This window comes from Nipponia nippon, unplaced genomic scaffold, assembly GCF_047370975.1.
Source record: "Nipponia nippon isolate SJK-2023a ecotype South Korea unplaced genomic scaffold, ASM4737097v1 scaffold_2, whole genome shotgun sequence".
Classification (NCBI taxonomy): domain Eukaryota; kingdom Metazoa; phylum Chordata; class Aves; order Pelecaniformes; family Threskiornithidae; genus Nipponia; species Nipponia nippon.
Genome location: NW_028262336.1, coordinates 83880398 through 83898387, shown reverse-complemented (window position 1 = coordinate 83898387; position 17990 = coordinate 83880398). Strand labels below are relative to the sequence as shown.

General features: G+C 40.4%; 1 long non-coding RNA gene across 1 annotated transcript; it reads left to right on the top strand.

The window, feature by feature from the left end:
- The first annotated feature begins 12407 nt into the window (after positions 1-12407).
- On the top strand, positions 12408-16553 carry LOC148055860 (uncharacterized). Its single transcript, XR_015704874.1, has 3 exons — positions 12408-12539; positions 12774-13010; positions 16504-16553. It is a non-coding gene; the product is annotated as an uncharacterized LOC148055860 (long non-coding RNA).
- Positions 16554-17990: the final 1437 nt, after the last annotated feature.

The following is a 17990-nucleotide window of genomic DNA, read 5'->3' as shown; positions in this document are numbered from 1 at the left end:
AGGTGGAATTTCAAGTGTTTTAACTTGTGCCCATTGCCCCTTGTCCTGTCACTGGACACTATTGAGAAGAGTCTGGCTGCCTCTTCTTCATCAATATATCAATGTATATTTTGATAGACATTTTTAAGATCCTCCCCCACTCCAGGTTTCTCTTCTCCAGGCCAAACAGCCTCAGGTCTCTCAGACAGTATTCATATGAAAGATGCTTCTATCCCTTAATCATCGTCATGGCCCTTTGCTGGACTAGCTCAGGCATGTCCATATCTTTCTTGTACTGGGGAGCCCAGAACTGGACACAGTACTGCAGATGCAACCTTACCATTGCTGAGAAGGGAGGAAGGAACACCTCCCTCAACCTGTTTCTAACACAGCTCAGGAAGCTGTCTCATTTGCTGCAAGAAGACATTGCTGGCTCATGGTCAGTTTGGTGTCCATGAGGACCCTGAGGTTCTCAGTAAAGCTGCTTTCCAGCCAGTTGTTCTTCAGTGTGTACTGTTACCTGGGGTTATTCCTCTCCAGATGTAGGACTTTGCATTTCCCTTTATTGAACTTCATGAGATTCTTTTCTGAGCTGTTCTTCAGCCTATCAAGGCTCCTTTGAATGGCAGCACACCCATCTGGTGTGTCAGCCACTCACCCCATTTACTTGTTTTTAATCTGTGAATTCTTTGAGGGTGCACTCTGTCCCAGTATCAGGTCATTAATGAAGAGACTGAACAGTACTGGACCCAGTATTGACAACGGGTCAAGCGTGAGAATGTTGTGGGAAACAGTGTAAAAGCCTTACTGAAGTTAAGGTAAAAAACATCCACTGCTAGCTCTGCCAAAGTCAATCCTCCTATGTAGTTTGGGTGAGTTCACTCCAGAGCTTGTTTCTGAAAGGTGTTACAGATAAGGCTGTACAATGTCTGGCACCCTCTGCTCTCTACAGATGTCCCATATTATTCCACTTGGTTTTGTACAGAAAGAAACACCCACATGTCCTCCTACCACATTGCAGGGTATGCACCACATACCCTTGAATTCATCCTGTAAAAACCCCACTTTGATGATTGTGAGAATACCTTCCATCTTCAGACACTTTAATCTGCAATAAGCACTTAAAAGAGTCACCATGACTCAGGGCTAAAGGAATACCACAGTGGGCAAAGAAGAAGATCAAGACCAGAAGCTACGTAGTGGCCATGCTTTTTGACAGGACACATTGTAAGCACCATGGATGAAAGCAAATCCTTGCTTGCCATGTGGCTTCAAAACCAGGGATGAGTTCCTATTCTTTTTTTTGTCTAGCGGTAGAGGCATAGCCAATTACTTTCAGCAGGGCTGCTTCTAACTGCTTTTATTGGAGGTTAGGAAAAGATTTTTTTTCTTCTGTTTTTCTCATTATCTGATTGATAAGTGCATGCTCTGACTGCAAAATCTGGTCTAGTGCAGTTTTGTTCAGTAACCTATATTGTGCCATTAACATTTTTAAGGTACTCAATTTCCAAATCACACATGCATAACTGAAAAAGAAATATTCTTGTCTGTATTCTTGGGGATTTTCATGTGTTCCTTTTAACTTCCATGGCAGTTTCAGCTACCTATGGCCTTATCAGGTGAAGTCATGCACATTTTTATAACATAAAACCATGAGCAAAATTATTTGTGTTTTTGAGTGCTTAGTTTTTGGTAGGACATGCACAAACCACTGACTTGTACTTTTGCTTGTCCTGCTGCCTGAGAACTATACTAATCACACCCTGTGGAGGCACCTGTGAACAAGTAAAGACTGAGGCTCCTGCACTATATTTTGTTCCTTTACAATAATCTTTTCATTGTATCTCATTCTCAACTTTGCATTGTAATGGCCACACTTTTGTAACTGTTTCTCCTCTGTTCAGTCAAGCAGGCCATATGATGGTCCTGAGCTTACTGTAGTCCATTTTCTTTCCCCAAAATGTTATTCTTATTTGATGGAATTTCTATTTTGTTTATTATGAAATGTTAATTTTGTTTAACAGAATATCTCTGTGTCCTTCTAAAACTGCTCAGATTCACTGGTTATGGTCCTCAATTATCTTTCCTTACAGAAAAAATGCTATTTACATAGACCTTAGTAGTCTCCTTACCATCAAAATGTTTACTTTATTTTCATTGAAAAAAACTTGTTACCAAATACAAGCCAGATGGTGGCTTATTTTTCCAAAAGATAATGTTTAATATAGACAAACATGCTGTTATGTCTCCAAGGGCAGAAAAATATTTGATGTCAATGATATCTCTCAAAAAATTTAATTTGCAGACACCATATTCTCTTTTTCTATGTTTATTGACTGTTCTGTGTCTATAAAAGTGAATATGTCTATCTTTGCTCTCTACAGCGGTTTTTTTTGCTTCCTTTACTTACTGTCTGATTTGTAGAGAAATTAATCTTCCTCTGATTTTGCACAAAGGGAACTTCCCAGTGGCTAGTCTAGAAATTCAGGTTTGATCATATGCTGTTGGGATTTTACTCTATTTTTAACACTGAGCAGGTGGGAGCTTCTTCTCAGCGTAAAGAATGGTATTGCTTTCCAAATGTATTATTCACATACACTGTATAAATTCCCCTTATGGGTATAAACCCAGCTTTGAAAGATGCCTGAGTTTTATCTGTTTTATTTCTTCATCTCGGACTTCTCTTACAGTGCTAATGTCATTGTCTCTGACTTTGTATTAGCCTGTGCATCTGTCCAGCTTAAAATTAATGATATTCCGCTTGCTTTCATGATCTACTGATGTTCTGCTGTGGCATAAACAAATGGTCCAGTTAAGAAAGGTCATTCTGTTGCCATCTTCCTTGTCTAAGCAATTAATATCCTGCTGGCATTTGGAGAGTTTTGCAAAATTATGCACTCCATTGTAATCCTAGATTTTCTCTTAAGTGCCAGGGATTGTCCTGACTTATTGGTCAGCATGTGTTTAGCATGGTGTGTTTTAGGTACATAAGCAAACTCAAGGGGTTCAGAAGTTACTTAGGGACATGTGATAAGTGGACATGGTCTTCTCCAGAGGGGTGTTTGTATAATGTGGCAGTAGGCATAGGCATCACTCCCTGGGAATAATATATTTAACAGTGTCATTTGTTTGCCTGCCATATGAGCTGATGAAGGGCTGGCAGCCTTCAGGCTCAGTTCCCCAGCAATCCACTTGGTAGCCTATCAGCAAGGCAAACAAAATGACAGGAACAAACAGTCAACTTTTGGATGGAAACTTTCAGAATCAGCAGATTCTGAAACTCACGTGTGCTCCTTCACAACTTCGTCAACCTCATATCATTTCTGAGAAATATTTCACTTTTGATTAATCACCTTTCTCCGTCCAAAAATGTTCCATTGAAAGACTTCTAACAAGTTATATGCATGGCTATAATTTCAGAGACCTATACATACAACAGGATTTTTTTAAGGCAAAGTTTTCTAGAAGCATAGAGTAAAAGTCCATTTCTATCTCACAGATATGGCAAAAGACTGTTGACATGAGATTAAAACAGAAAAATTGAAAAGAAGATAAACAATCACACAATATTAGTTACAGTGTTAAACTGTGGTATGAGTCTATCAGCTTATCAGGGGACTGTCTACGGATTTCTTAACATATTTAGAATTGAACTTTTTAACTTTTAATTTTGAAGTGATATTTTCATTGAAAGTGGTGACCTAAATTAAACGAAGACCAAGAAAAAGACAAAGAAGTTAAAAAATGGATGGAAAGTTATCTAAACTACAAATTGAATAATATCTTTCATTGGGAATTGAAGTACTTTATATTGATCCAAAAATCTTCTTTCAAAAGCTTGACTGGTTATTTTGCAAAAGCGCCTTAATTTGATTATTTGGTTCTTTTGGAACTATTCTCACTTTCCCATTCTCTATTCTTTTTTGTTATTCTACTGAACAAAAATATGAATATTCATCTGGTTCTTTTCTGAAATGAATGTTATTTCTCTGTGTATGTTCCAGTCCTAACCAGAAAAAGCTGAGATTGCAGTTTTCACTAGGAAAATACTAATACTACAAAAGAGTAGTAAGAAGCCCTTTTTTAAATTATTATGTGAAGCCATTGAGAAAAAAATTGAAAGTTACTGAGGCAAAATAAAAAAATCCAGCAATTAGGACCACTCCTTCTTCTGTTACTTATCTGATACTAGATTTTCTTAAAGATGCCTTCCCTTTCAGTACAATTCATTTTGATAACTCCCTCCTTTGCATAGCAAAAGCTTGTATTAATAGGTCCTGGAAATTGTTAACAGAGGATATATTATTCAGTTCCAATTCCAGATGTCAAAGCTTTTTGTTGCTTCTCTTTCTGACCTGAAGAAAGGTTTCTATTCCTAATGGCTTGTCTAATTCTTCCACCCACATCAGCTGATCAAATAATAGATATTACCCCTGCCCGCAAATGTTGTCCTACCTGTATTTTTTTTTATTAGCATTAGAGAAAAATATTACTTTAGAGAGAAAAGTTTTCTAGACAGTATTTTGGAGACTCTCTCTCTCTCTCTCTTCCTCCATTGACTATAGGGGAATACAAGGGACACTGGTCTCCTAACTTAGGCATTTCATTAAGTAATTAGAGACTAATCTGTGCAAGATATCTACTTAAATCTTGATGTCTCCTTGCTGTGTTACCAGGTAACCAACTTCATTTGAGCAACTCTAAAGATTTCTACGTCACATGGCGTGCTGGTTTTGGCTGGGATAGAGTTAATTTTCTTCATAGTAGCTAGTATGGGGTTATGTTTTGGATTTGTGTTGAAAACAGTGTTGATAATACAGGGATGTTTTTGTTATTGCTGAGCAGTGTTTACACAGAGTCAAGGTCTTTTCTGCTTCTCACCCCACCCCACCAGTGAGTAGGCTGGGGGTGCACAAGAAGCTGGAAGGGGACACAGCTGGGACACCTAACCTCAGCTGACCAAAGGGATATTCCATGCCATATGATGTCGAGCTCAGCATATAAATCTGGGGAAAGAAGAAGGAAGGGGGGGGGCATTCTGAGTTACAGTGTTTTGTCTTCCCAAGTAACCATTACGCGTGATGGAGCCCTACTTTCCTGGAGATGGCTGAACACTTGCCTGCCGATGGGAAGTAGTGAATGAATTCCTTGTTTTGTTTTGCTTGTGCATGCACAGCTTTTGCTTTACCTGTTAAACTGTCTTTATCTCAGCCCATGAGTTTTCTTCATTTTACTCTTCTGATTCTCTCCCCCATGCCACCAGGGTGGAGTGAGCGAGCAGCTGTGTGGTGTCTAGTTGTCTGCTGGGGTTAAACCACCACAGTCCTTTTTGGTGCCCAATGTGGGGCTCGAAGGGTTCGAGATAACAACAGGTTTGATTGGAATGTGCTAGATTGAATTTATAGCTCTTATTGCTGTTTAGCTATTAATTGCCAGGCTTCTGTGCTTGCCACAGGGCTTGGTTGCCTTACTGTATATTAGAGTCTAGTGCTCATTAGTGGCTGCTTTTTGCTTTTGCTTCTTGCTGTACTGCTCTACTGCTTATCAACTTACTCTGCTGTGCCTGGGAACATTTTGATAACAGCAACGGCCATGCGCCTGGGATGGCAGATGGCCAGGGCATCGCTGCTGTTTCTGTGCTGCTGTACTGGACAGGCTGGAACTCCAGTGTGAACTTGAGTCGAAGGGACTGTGACCTGGGGATGACTCCATGCGGGAGCAGGACACCCCGAAGTGTCTGGGGCCGTGGACAATCCCATGCCAGAGCAGGTACATCTCGAAGTGTCTGTGGCCGTGATTATGATGTCTGTGCTGCAGCAGATATACCTCTGAAGGGATTGTGGCCCAAGGACAAGTCCACACTGGAGAAGGTACAACTCGAAGCATCTGTGGCTGTGGATAAGTCCATGCTGCAGCAGGTACACCTTGAAGCATCAGTGGGTGTTCATGAGGTCATGCAGGAGCACCTCAAAGCGTGTGGCCATGGATAAGCCCACAACACACGATCAGAATGTCAATATAGAAAAAAACACACCGTCAAAGTCAGAACACAGCATCGATTTCATTTCAGTTTTTTGACATATAGCTTTCAGATTGCAGAATATCCTTCCACAGAAAGAATTCCAAATGATTGAACTTTATGTAAGGGCTCCATGTCGCCAGAGACCCTGTGGGAGGATGCCTCAGACTCTGGGGACCTGCAGTCTCACACCATTGTGTTGTAGCTTCCAGGCACACATTCCATTCAAAAGAGGGTGAAATTAGGGAATGCCATCCAACATGCACTCTGTGTGATTTGTCATAGCCACCAAGAAATCACTTTCTTGTGATATTTTGGGCAGACTCTCTTGAAGCATGTAAAAAATACACTGCTCCTCCATGTCCTGAAATTGCTTCTGTGGCAATGCTGGAAAACTATCTGTGCAATCTTTCAGGGGCTCTGTCTGGTTTTGCTTTCTTTCATACTGGTGCCTGTCTGAATGTTCAGCAAAGTCAAAGGAAACTGTAAAAGGAAAGGCTGCAGAACTCAACAGGAAAGGTGAGACAATGGCACAGATAAGAGCCTCAGGTTCCCAGCTTCAAAGGAGTTCAGATAACAATGGCTAGGCCATCAAGTGATGGGAAGCATTTGCCTGTCTGGCTCCATCTCTTCTGGGACCAAAAGACCCTTGAAAAGGGAGGGGACTCAGGAGAGTGCCCAGACTGTGTCAGTGAAAAAATGCTGGTGGGCTCCCTCCTCCCACATTAAAGGAGGGAGTAGGCCACTTCTTTTGACGCAGAAATTGGGAATAAAACAGGCCTTCCTTTTGACAGGGTGGAGAAAACTTCGTAAATAATGCATGTGGGTAACATAATTTGAAAAATAATTTTTCCAATATTGCATTCCTTCTGGCAAAAAACAAATGCTTTTCTTCCCATTACAAATGCTTTCCTTATTACTGTAGAAGATATTCAGGCTCCAGGAAGAGAGCTCTTACAATGGCCAAGGCTAGTTATATCTGTCTCTTATTCATAGCTAAGAGGATGATAAAATGTCAGAGGATGTATTTTGGATACTCCTCTAAGAAAAGGCTCAGAGAAGCCTGTCACTTTTGAGGGTGCATTCATAAGTGGTTGGTAGTGTATTACACTATGTATGTCACCCTGTGCATAGTAGCAAGAAGATCATATAGACTGTATTCAGACAGAATATTCGTTTTTCCCTCAGGAGACACCTCTGAACACAAATATTGTGGTCATCAGATCCATTTGCCCAGCATGCAGAGCATTTACTGCTTTCCCTTAAATGTCTGCAGCCCATGTGCTAGCTGACTGCTCTAGAGCTATTGATCATGAAAGCAAATGAGCAAGAACAAAATTATTCATATTGTCAGGAAGCTATCTGGCTCTGTTTGGGCCTGTGGTAGCTATTACAGGAACATGTCACAGGTATTGTAGTTTTCAAGCATTCAAGATTTGCTGATAGACTTTTTAGCAATTGTTCACAAACAATCATAATAGATCACTCTTCCTTCTCCAGCTCTTGTTTTATCACTTCTCTGTAAGATATTTCAGTAAGAGTTAGTAAACATGGATTAATTCTGTTGTCAGTGGAAAGAAACAGGTATCTTCAGAACATACTCATCATACATCTGTTAGCTGTTTTTGGATGAGATCACTCAGCCTTGGGAGCTGTATATGTCTTTACATTTACAATAGAGGAGGAGTCACTTTACTGACTGAATTTTCTTGTCCTCTATTACTTGTCAATGTGTTCACTTAAATAACCTCATATATGTATGTGATATTAGAGATCTGTGAACCATGACCCACAAGAAACTTTCAAATAATTGACTGTTTTTAATCTTAAGAAGAAAAGACTTGAAACCATATATTGTCATCTGGAATAATTAAATGGTAGCTGCAAAGAGGAAGGAAATATATTCTTTCATTAGTCCACTGGGTTAGGAAAATAATAGCTGCCTAACATTGCTGTACGGTATATTTAGGTTAGATGTGAAGAAAACCAAGTATGTTTATCAATTAAATGAGCCGCCAATGGAGATTATGGGATCTCTGCCCCTGGAGGTTTTTGAGAACTGGATGGACAAACACCTGTAAGGAGCAGTGAGCATTTGTCATGCATGACCTACCCCACTGCAAGAAGCAGATGATCTTATCAGGCTCCCTATATCCCTGTATCCCTGTTTTCTAAGGCTACATCTATACTGATAAGGTAAATCTGCCTAGGATCATTTTCTGACATGATGACAGCTAGTACAGAGCAATGTGTATCTATAGTATTAAACTGCCTTGGCCACCCAAAACAAGGTGGCCAACTCCACCCTACTCAAGATGGACACTGGCCTGTGCCAACTGCCAAATCACACCCAGAAATTGTTTGGGAAGCTGCTAACTGTGTCAGTCAAAGTAGTTTGGAGACCCTTCTAGCATTTGAACAGTGCAGATGATCAAGATAAACTGTTCGGGAACATTCCTTGGCCCAGTTTAATTTAGTAGTATAGTTATAACCTATAATTCTGTGGCCAAGTCTGTCCACACTTTCATCAGAACTGTTCTTAAATTGAAAAATGAAATAAAGCTCAATGATGTTCTCTACTCCTGAAAACAATCAATCTTTTACCACTTGTACTAGCTAGTGAAGATTCTGTGTAGCTCTCATATTTAGACCTCTATCCTTTTTTTCTCAGTAGAGGGCATCCTTAGTACAGTCACTTCAGTAGTCTGTATCCATACAGCAGAGTGGGAGCAAACTTCATATTGCCTCCAAAGTAGACTAAACTTGGTACATGTGCATATTTATGAGAAACACTAGGTCTTGTGGAACAATTTGGGCCAGTATTCACTTGAACAGACTTTCTCCTCTTCACTGTAATAGGCAAAAAAGGGGAAATAGAGACTGGAAGACTTGAAAGCATTTGTGAAAATTTCTTGCTTAAACTTTTTTTGAGTACAGAAAAGGAGCCAGTATGAGCATAGAGTTAAAATAGCATACTTAAGTTCTTTTCAGGAGAAGGAGGGGAGATTTCTCCATTTACTTTAATTAAAGTTCTCCACAAGCTCTTTTTTTCCCCTTAGGTTTGGGAGCTTGGCAGGCTTTATGTTTTTTAAAAAAATCCAGCTTGCTCACTAGGCAAATTTTCCCATGCTTTCAAAGCTGTACTGTTTAGGCAATCAAATGTTAATCCGACCACAGTCTAGCTTTTGCTTTCTTCCCAACAGCTTGATATCTATTGCCATTAATGTTATACCCTCAGATGTAGGGTAGACAGTGATGTCGCTGTCCAGCACATAAGTGGTAACGAACTGCAGCACAAGTAATGAATTGATAACATACATGTGTTCCTCACCCCCAGAGCATGTGCATGGGTAAGCCAGCTGCAAATGATTTATTCTACGTACCAAAGCTATACTAAATCAAGCCAAACAATATTGCCTTTTTTTAATAAGAGTGAAGTATTTCCCACGAAGCTGGTAACTTCTATCTATTAGCTTATAATCTATATAACCCAAATGTTTTGCTTTATAACACTCTGCCAGTGGTAAGCATCAAAAAAACTGAAGACAATCTCTAGGGGACTGTGTTAACTTAATAACTGGGAGAGTGAGCACACAACTGAAATGAAGAAGGCACGTCTAAGAAAAGAGAGAGTATAAAAGTGAAAGTCTAAATAGTTAAGAGATCTCAGCCTTTGAAAAGAGATTTTTCACTGAATCTGATCTGCAAAGAGTTACAGCCATGAATATTTTGAAAAGCAGACCGATGTAAAACTTGAATTACAGCCCTTAAATCTACCTGGTCCGTAATGTTCGTCATTGGTGGCTTTTACTGATACAATTAATGTTCATCCAGGATTCTGGTTATATCTGGCAATAGGGAAAAAAATATGGAAGAAGTTTTAAGAAGTGCAGTTTCGTCTTTTTCTAACATCTTCATCATAAAGGAGGTTTGCAATGAAACTTACGATAAAAAGTGTAACATTTCTTTATTAGAAGCTAAATTTGAATGACAATAATTTTGCTATGATTGTTTTTGATTATAAACTGGAAACAGCATACAGTGATCACTACCACATGTATTTAGACTTGGGTTGGCTAGACTTGTGTTCTCCCAGGGAAACTGGGTACTTCAACTGGATTTCATTTTTAAAAATTTATATCTCACTGAGAAATTTCCAACTTAGTTTCCAATCTATTTATTCACAAAAATTCTTAGGGTTTTCACTAACTGTTGCAGATGTTCTTTGCTAGCCTGGGTTCCGCAATCTTGGAACAAGCTCTCAGAAGAGAAAAGGCCTATTTTACGGGATCAGGCTGTTTATTCACACTGAAGTCAAAAGGACTAGCTGTTATCATGTTGCAAACAACAGCAAATTATCTGAACAGATAAATTCCTTTTCATTACAAGGATAAATGTGCACGTACACACACATACACACACAGATAGACACACAGGCACATGCACACGTATGCATGAACTGTTTGGGAGTAAATCTGAGACAGAAAATGAGGGAGAGATGAGGTTAGAAAAAGTTAATGGGAGAAAAATAACCCGCTTGGGCTTAAGTCTACTCCTGTCAAAGAGTAATAAAGGGGGTTTGTTTGTTTTGTTTTGTCTTGTTTTTTCCCCAATGAAAACAGATGACTGAGGCCTGATCCTGTTCTCAGCAAAATTATTGTAAAAGCCAGAGTTGGAAGTTGAGCAAAAAGGGACACTTGTTGGTGCTTGCCCAGAGAGAGGAGCTTGAAGGTTTAGGGCCTAAAACAGTAGCATGACATTAATGTCAGAAAGTTTGGACTTCTTTTCTTTATTTATGAAAAAGTGTCCATGTCTTTTTAGGTGCAGAAGTTAGATGGATGCAGTGGTAACAAAGGACCCAGTTTCTCAGAGATTCTTAAGAGCTGCCAGATAAAATTAGGGTTTCATGAAAGGCTGAGAGAGTGCAGACGCTCATAAATAACGATGCTGTCCTCCTTCCTTCAACAGCACTGCAGTGGGGCTCTTCTGGCAGCAGGCACTGTGTTAACGCTTTTAATATGCTTTAAAAATGAGTTTTATTTTTTAATGAAAGAGTCTTGCGTGTTTTGAAAGAGATTTTTTTTTTTAATGGAAACCCAGAAGTTATTTTTGTTAAAACAATATAGCCATCTCTTCTTCCTCATCTAGAATGTGGAATTTCTCCCTTAGAAATTCATCATGAACTGCATAAACCATATCATCATGAACCTCCTTGGAGTCACTCTGTCTCCCGGAGGTGCATCTCTGGATGACAATTGTACCCTAGGTCGCACCTTACTCGGTGAGGATGGGAGCAGAGGGGGGCCATGGTTTGTCACTTGTTATATTTACAGCAGAGGCTATGCTGTATTATGCTGGCTGTCCCAGTAGTCAGCAGAAAGCTGGAAGCGAAGAAAGGGGATAGAAAGGTTTCTTCTCTAATCCTTCCTCCCAGCCCAGAAATAACCCAAACGTTTCTTCTTACAAACGTGAAGGTTTCATTTCATTTAAAATAATGACAAAATGCATACCTGTGTCAGGCTGCAAAACTAACTGCTATACAGTAATATTTTGTGCCCCAGAAAACAGGTGTTTGCACTGGCCTAGGCATTGTCACGTGAGTCAGATGGCTCAAAACATCTCAGGGTAAATGAGAGTCAAGGGAAAACCCCTTTCCAGGTTTGTTCCTTACTCCTTGTCTGTTAGAAGAAAAACTATTCCACTGACCTTTTCTAAAACAGATAGAAAAAAATGCAAGCATGAGGACAAATCACCAAAATAATCAAAAGCCCTACGCAAGCACATAATATTTGGCTGAAATCACCCTTCTATTTGAAGTAAAAAAACTGAAACAATTGAAGGAACAACAATAGTAAGCCTTCCCTTACTCTGGAGTGCTGGCATCCTCCATGCCTTTTGGTTTTGTTTCAGAAGGAAATCCACCTTCCAGCCATTCAGCCCCAGAAGCTCCTTGGAACAGGTGGTCTCTAAGCTCCAGGGGGAACCAGTAAGCTGAAAGGGAAAAGCTCGCAACTGCCTTCTACCATAGCCCGAGAAAATACTTCATTATTTGTATTTCTTTCTTGAAATACAGTCTCTTTTATAGCTGAGGCGATACAGGCAGCTGTTCCATTTATTTCAAATGCTCCCTGCTTCTGGGGTAATCATTTAGAGCTAGTAGCTGAACCTCTGAGCAGAGTCTGCTTGACTTCTTAAATAGGGATGAAAACCCAGAGTCTGGAGATTGACGGGAACCTTTCTAGTAGTTCTGGCTAATTACTTTAAATTTTCTTATTATTCTTTTCTTTATCTTGCAGCCAGACAGTCTTCCTGCAGGAACTGAGGAAAAATAATAAAACAATTTGTAAAAGCCTGCTTCAAAACTAGATCTTAATGTGCAATGTAATCTCTCCTTAGGTGAGGAGTTTGTTTTTCCCTTGACCAGGCTATATTGCTGCCAGTTCAGTGAGTCCAGAATTTGTGAGTCACATCTTGATCTGTAAAGGAGCTGGGGCACGTACATCATCGTATACTGCACTTGCCTTTCCCATTGCTACTGTTGGTGAGTGTTGCCAATTTCATTAGCATGGCTAACGGTTCTAATTTAGTTCTGGTTTATATTGGCTTCAGTGAAAGCAAATATAGTAACCCTTCACTTCAGGTGGCACCAGTAGAACTAGACTTTTCATGCCACAGAACAGCCAAAAGAAATACAGTTATTTCTGGGAAACAGACTTATTTACATGTTATATTCTGGTTAGTGCTATATTGTCATAGCTGTCTGTATGCTTAACAGGCTTGGACACAAAAGATCTCAAGAAGGGTTGTAAAAGAAGCAGGGAAAAGTGGAACAAAATAAGTGAAGCACTGGAAATAACAGAGAAAAACAACAACTGATACTGAAATACAAAATTGAGACAAGAGAATACTGAAGAGAAAAACGTTGGTAATATAAAAGAAGGAATTGAATGTGGTCAAATTCAGGCCCTCTACATTAAAAATACCAACCAAACAAAAAAACCCCCCGAGACTGGTAAGTGCTATAAATTGATATATTCTAGCCACTCCAGGCATGTGTGGACGCTGCTCTCTGCAAACAGCCAAAACTGGCTCTTGGCATCTATAAAAACCACAGCTGGGCCCCTCGCTTTCCTTGTCACTTGAATGTCTGGGACTTTTGTTCCTATTATATCTAGGTAGTAATTACGTATAAACAAACATTACATATAATGTATACATATTAATGTATTAATGTAGATTATTTTGTCAGGACCAGGAATGGAAAGTACCAGACAAATCTTTTACAGCATTGATGAAAGAAAGTCACAGGAGGGCCAAGTGTTTCCAGAGCATACCTGTGCGATGCTAATCAAAATGTTAGTCCCTAAAAGGGAGAGAGCAAGGGACTGAGCCATCCACTTAAGACATCAGAGAAACATTGAAAACTGCTGGGCTTTGCCAATGTCAGAAGAAACCACAAAAATTGTAATCTTGGCTTGTGAGACAGGGGTTATGGAGAAAGCTAAAACATTTAAAGATTGATAAATAAGCATATATGTTTTAAAAATTTGTTTGAAATAAATCCAAATTACAGTCTGTACTGAATTCGTAAATCTGCAGTGCACACTGAAGAAGTGCTAAAGGGAAATTATGTTCTTCATTCATTGGTAAACTGGCAGAAGAAGAGATTAATCACTATCATTTTCTTCAGTAATTTCAAAGGGTGTGGAGAAGGCTCTCGGAACAATTCAAATATCTGAATTGCAGAGCACCAAGTGAAAGGAGACAATTGCAGCTGATTTCTGTGAACTATTGCCCAATGGCAAAATATCTTTTCTTTTTGAGGAACGCATATTCCAGATATCCGCTGCTGGCATTTTGTCATCTATTTCATCGGATGCTGTGCTTCCTGTTTTCGATCGTATACTGAGCACATGTGGTAGCTAACTTTTATCAGATCTGACAGCAGACCACTGTTTGATAGACTAGTTTCTGAAAAATGTGTGGAACTTTTTAGACTTAAACACAAGGAAGTTCAAACCCAGTTGGCCACCCTCCAGTGGGCTTTATGCAAAACTACTCTGGTTGAAGATTATTAAGAGCGTTCTCCTAGAAATATCTCTAAATCAATTTTGAGACATTACAAGTCCATAGCTTGTCTTGCTATAGGGAAATTGTCTGGAAAGTTTAATTTCTTCAAGGCAAATAAAGATGACTTTTCCAGATATCAAGCAGAGGAAGCCCGATTGTGACATCTCCATAAATGCTCAGGTCATAGCTGCCAATTTTAAAGCCAAGAAATACTCTATAAAAGAGGGGTGACAAAAACTGTCTTCAGAAACTCTGGGTTCAGTGTCTGGCTGCGATAATATGAATCCTAAAAAGACATGACTCTATTTCTACATAATTTCCAGTCATCAGAGGAAAACCCTATGGAACTTAAAGAGAATATTCACGTTTCAATCAACTCATCAATTTCTAAAGCAGAGATGTAATCTTGTGTTCAGTTTTATTGGATGGCTTACAGACTTTCAGAAAGGATCTAATTCTAAATTATTTTCTACAGAACATTTCTCTACATCTTTACTGGCTTTATCTCTATTATATTCTATGGGTTTTTCCGCATGGATAAGGAAAAGCCCTTTATTACCTGAAACAAGGGAAACCTGCCCATTTAAAAACCATGGGGTGAGGGTACGTGTGCAAGGCACAGTTCAGTGTCATGCAGAGATACTGGAAACTGCCCTGAATAATCTTGCTGGCTTATGGGAAGCATTACAGCTGTATTAACACAGGACTCCAGCCCCAGCCAGGCTCATCTCATTTGCTTCTCAACTCAGCTTATTAGCCTATCGAAAGTGGTGTACTGATGCAAAGAGTTTTTTGGTGGTTCCACAGTAACCTATTTAAATTTCACTTGGCCTTTTTGGGGCATCACATCCTGTTAAACAGACTCTCCAAAAGTGGCTGGAAGGAAGAAAACACTTGCGTGAGAGATGAGTCATCCAATGGAAGCTAAATTCACTGCATCCCCTATGGAAGGTGTCAACAAATGGGAATGCCAAATGCAGTTATTTACTGTTGATCCTGATCTTAGAGATTATCTTCCAAGAAATAAGCAGACTAATGTACAGCGAGGAGGAGGAAAGTGTTTCTAGTGTGGTTGAATAGGTTAGCCACAGGCCTAGTGATCTGATCTAAGGCACTTGAGCTGAAGTTTTCAAATGCCTCTGCCTTCCCACTTGTGCACTTTAACACAGTGAGAAACTAGTTCTTCCAAAGCACAGATGAATCTGGTTCCAGACTATGTCTGAAGTTTATAATAAAGGTTTAAAGCTTCCTAGAATGTACCTAGCATGAATGCTACGTACCATAATTCACACTATCTTGTGATTTTTATTATTCTGAGGGCAGTCTCCCCATACCATACAGCTTATGATTTCCAGGAATAACAAAAGATTTTTTTTTTTTTTGCAAGTGGCCAGCTGTTTTATCCGTACAATGATAACTGCAATTTCAATTTAAAAATTCACCCCCTTTGCAAGAGCCAGGAATTTCATTCACCACATGTGTCTGGATTCCTTTACATTATCCTAACACACACACAATTGTCAAGCTAGACTTTGACAATGAAATTAGTGTCATGGATAAAAAAAAAAGAGCTTTAGCCTCCAGGTGCACCTGTTTACAGCAACTAGGCAGGCTCAGTCGGGGGGGGGGTGTGCATGTCAGTCTGCTACTGCAGCTGTTCCATTACCATAAAAACCATAGTATTTATTAAGTTTTAAGCCTTTCTGAACTCCATAACTTTGGCTTCCAAAGTGAGGCTGTAATGCTATGTCTGGACTGTGATAATAGTTCAGATAAAGATCCAGCATGTGACTCCTAATGACAGCATTAAGTCTATTGGAAGGAACTATATCAAACTATACGCAGTAAAGCAGACAGCAAATATGAACCATGAAGAATTAATGATTAACTACTTGCTGCATGCTTCACTGGGAACAGCACGGCCATTGAAGGAGTCTGCAAACTCTGTGGAAGAAGTTAACTCACAAACTGGAGTTATACAACAAGGTAAAAATCACAAATGCACTGCTTAAACTTTGGGTGTGTGTTTTTCAGTGCAAGAAAGTTGCAAATAAATGTCAGGTCTTTGCAAATAAATGTCAGGTCTTGTTCATGTCCCCAGTCCTGCAGCTGATTCTATATGGACAGGACACTCCTGTACCTTCAACAGACTCCCCCCACACACACTGAGTTTAATGGCAGTCCCAGGCACGTCCACATGGATTCAGCGAAGGTGTAGGAGTTCCAGTTACGACAAACAACCAAACTTTTAGACACTGTATTACATCTTCATTATTCTTTAAAGATAGCTTGTGGTTTTTATTTTTCTAGGAGAAAGTTGTGTGGGGTTACACTCATTAATCTTTGTGCATTCTGTAATTTCAGCAACCTGTAACATTTGAAAGCTGACTTTGGAGGTGCCACCTTGTAAATAACTTCTATGTTAACATCCACAGCTTCAAACCAACTGAGATAACTGGCTGGAAACCCTGGAGAACCCAATGCCAAGCCTACTGACAGGCTGTGAAGACGACATCCGTCTCCCTCCATTCCTGGCAGCAAGGAATTGCTGCCTTGCAACTGCTCTCTTACTTCTGCGCAAGGTACAAGTCTTGGCTCCTGCTGCCCTGGGAATTCAGTGGGAGCCAGAAAAAGTGGGCAGGAGCACCTGCCTCTCCCAGAGATGAAATCCTGCTGTCAGCTAGTGTGTTGTGGGTCACCACTGTCCGTGTCAACAGCATGAAAGCTGGCCTGCTCTGCTGCAGTGCAGGGCAGTGTTGCACTGAGGACCTGCCTGGCCTGTGAGGCCCCAGGTCTGCACATCCCCAAAGGCACACTGCAGCCAAAATCCTGACCTGCCTCCCCACCCTGAGTGCCAGGGATGCACTAATGAGGAGCGGTGCTGTATGAAGCTCGTTCTGTAATCAACAGAGGAAAGCAGGCAACCCCAAAGGTCAATTCAGCCTGCCTCAGATTTAAATTGCCTAACTGTAGAAGACTGCGTTGACAGTGTGAAATGATGAGACTCCAACCTTAAGGCTTGCTGGAAGTGCATGGTTGTTTACCTAAGTCAAGTGCCAAGTACAGAAATTATGTTTATGCCAATACAGTTCTATTTATGGCACTTCTATTTATCCTGCAATCGTGAATGGGCCTAATGAAAATGAGGATGAGCTCCAGCATATTCAGGAAAGTAGGTTATGATGTTCTCTTCCTAAAACTACACAAAATTTTCAGTGTTGAACAAGAAGTACTTAATGGTTTGGGTCAGTGTTTTGGCCCAGACTGGTGCAACTCTTGATTTCTCCACCTCCTGGCACGATACCCCATCACTTTATAACCAGCACAGCGCATGCTGATTCCTTTTATATTCTTGCAATGGCTTTTACATTTGTTTTCTGCTGCTAGATCAGCATGAATTTGAAGGACTCTGAATTAGTTATGTTTTATGACAGGTATGAACACCTTAACCTCCTCTGGTGGGCTGACCTTGGCTGGCTGCCAGAAGCCTACCCAGCTGCTCTCTCACTCCCCCTCCTCAACCGGGCAAGGGGGAGAAAACAGGATGGAAAAGCTCATGGGCTGAAATAAGGACAGGGACATCACTCTCCAGTTACTGTTACGGGCAAAGCAGACTCTACATGGCGAAAATTAATTTAATTTATCGCCAATTAAAATAGAGTAGGATGGTGAGAAACAAAGGCTAAAACTCATACACCTTCCCCCTCCTCCTCTTCTTCCCAGGCTCAACTTCAATCCTTTGTTCCCAACTCCTCTACCACCTCCCCCAGGAGTGGTGCACGGGGATGGGGAATGGAGGTTGGGGTCAGTCCATAACAGCTCCTCTCTGTCACTCCTTCTTCCTCACTGTTTTCCCTTCCTCCAGCATGGGTCCTTTCCGTGGGCTGCAGTTCCTTTCAGAAGCCTGCTCTGGTGTGTTGCA